Source organism: Amphimedon queenslandica, unplaced genomic scaffold (genome assembly GCF_000090795.2).
Source record: "Amphimedon queenslandica unplaced genomic scaffold, v1.1 AMPQUscaffold_13205, whole genome shotgun sequence".
In the NCBI taxonomy this organism is placed as follows: Eukaryota; Metazoa; Porifera; class Demospongiae; order Haplosclerida; family Niphatidae; genus Amphimedon; species Amphimedon queenslandica.
In genome coordinates, this window is record NW_003546559.1 from 66,046 (window position 1) to 68,792 (window position 2,747).

Consider the following 2,747-nt stretch of genomic DNA (forward strand, 5'->3'; position numbering starts at 1 on the left):
GCAATCACTGTGTTGTCATTCTTAAATTTTTCAGTAACGTAGGCTCAAAAGTCAGAAACCTAGCAGTTGTATCATCAGCCATCATTCAGCTACAATATTTACAGTTGGCTCTAGTTATGGTCTCTTTTACAGGTGAAAGCTCAACAACATTAACATTAACTATAACATTATTCCCTAATTGTATTTTTATTCCCTATGTGGTCCCAACAGAGTCCTCTAGTCAAGATCCTCCATAGAGTTTGGTAAGCAAAGGAGCTCGTTTTCTATGTATAGCGAGGCTGCAAAAGTTGTGGCAGGCATTTTGTTTGGGGTTAATCCTACTTAGTATTGCCACTGTGTCACTAATAGTGATAATCACCAAAAATATAATATATTAAATTACTAAGTGACAAGACTGATAAGTTGACTATTGAAGATAGTAATGTTCAATTAGCTATTGTTTAATACAGGTAATTGTTAAACATAGTAAATTTGATTCATTTCTTTATTTTTGTGCAGGTTACAAAATGACCTTACTCATTCTGATACTGTCACAGAATTACTTAAAGATCATGCTTTAATTAAGTGTTTTGTAGCAGTAATCCCTGATAACTGGCAGAATATAATAGGAAGGCGTAAACACATTTGGAATAATGTGAAAAGGTCTCTCAAGCGTCCATGTTTTAATGACAATATTGGCCTTCTCATTAATTTTATTGGTGATGATGCACATGATGCTGGTGGACCAAGAAAATAATTTTTTGTTTAGTCCTGTCTAGTATGAGTCATGATTGAAAGCTTTTCACTAGTTCTCCTTCTAACAAGACTCAATGTCATTGCCTTGCAAAGAAATTAGTTTCACATATGTGGCCATTTCATTGCACTCTCACTGTTATTATGGTGATCATGCATCCAGTAGAGGAGGGCAACACCAGAAATTTGGAATTGATATCAAAACCAAGTAGTCTCAGTATCAGAATCGATGGTATCGAGGAGTGAATGAGTAGTGAGCTAGTGCACATGCGCAGGTAAGTTAATTAATTGATTGTAATTGATACTTAAACATTAAGTCAAAGGCAAGTTTTTGTTCCGGAACAATATTATGTCCACGTTCTTGGTTTCAGCTAGCTTTTTTGAGAAATTAGTTCTCCTGCCTTTTAAAGAAAGGCATTCAGGTGGTACTGATGACCCTGGAATTGCGAGATACTTAGCTATTTTCATAATATGTGGAAATTGATGTCCATTCTTGTTTCACCATAGAAGTGGGTCGTCCTTTCTGGCAATGACTTTAGCTTCAAACTATCTCCTGACCTCAATAAAACTATCAGTTGAGTCTGTCCTGTGTGAAGTAGCTTCACAAACCTTCCCGTCAAATGAGGCCCATAGGCTATGCTCTGTCAGTGGTGGCCCGCAGGCTGACTTGGTGTCATCATTTATTAACGCTTCATGTGTTGGCACAGCTGACGTCAAGTCTATAACCTCACTCTTCAGTCTTCTGATTGGTTGATCCACAGCAGCTAAATCAGCAAATGCTAACTTTTTAAACCTTGGATTGAGGAGTGTAGAAACGGCCATTTTTTCCTGAACAAGTAATGGCCATAGAGGTGGTACATTTGGACAATTTGAGGTTGCTTTCAGAAGCATTTTAGTCAAAGGTATGATTATTGATATTGATATGTATTCATTACGGACTATTTCCTCTGCAGCTTGAAGAAAGGGTTTGAGTAGGACAAATGCTTCACTGATGCTCTCTTTTTCCTCAGTTGATATGCACATGGCTGCCTTTCCTAAGAGACTAAGTGTTGTTGTGACTGCCTCATGTTTAGATAAAATTCTCTCAAACATCAAGTATGTAGAATTCCACCTGGTTTCTACATCTTGGATGAGCTGGCATGTTTAGCTGTTGTTGAGTACTCCTGAGTTTTTCTGATGACATAGTACTCCTGTGAAGGTGAGCAAAAATAGCTTTACATTTCCCTTTTATCACTGACAGCCCACATTCTGCACCAAGAGAATTTTGAACGAGATTTAGAGTATGGGCAAAGTATGGCAAGTGATTCCATGCAGTCAATTCTATTCCACAGTTCATATTAGAAGCATTGTCAGTCACACAGCATCAAATCTCTGGAGATCCCCTATCACTAACAAATCTGGTTAATGCTGTTGATGTATGTAGCCCTGTATTCTCAGTATTGAAGTTGAACGTCTCCAGTACATAGCTCTCCAACGTCCAGTTGTCAGCAATAGCATGTGCTGTTAAACAGCAGTATGAAAAACCTTTGCGAGAACTCCATATATCTGTTGTCAATGCTTTATTTGTTAACTTCATTTTTCCTGTAGCATTTTTCTGATCGCTGTGTACTTCTTTGGTAACATTGTCTTGGTTATAGTTCTTCTACTCAGAAGCTCACAACGGGGATCAAGAAGTGATGTGTATTTCTTAAACGAAGTGTCTACAAGTCCGGTAACCGGACACAGTATTCAGGGCTAGAGATCCGGTAAAAGGGGCGTTGCCTCTTTTTATATGTATGTATTATAGTAGGGCTACGCCTCTGTATGAATAATCGAGTATAAATGCAAAGACCAGCATCACAAATGCAGCAGGGTCATGTGTAGTGGAAAGGCTCAGGTGTATTGCATGGATGTGGGCAGTGGTTCGAATCCGGTCAGGACAAGTGCATGGAACGACGCTACAGTTTTTGATTTTTTTTCTTTTTAAAAAATGATTTTTGTTGTTTATTTCTCCTTTTTGGCTTTATTTAGGTCGA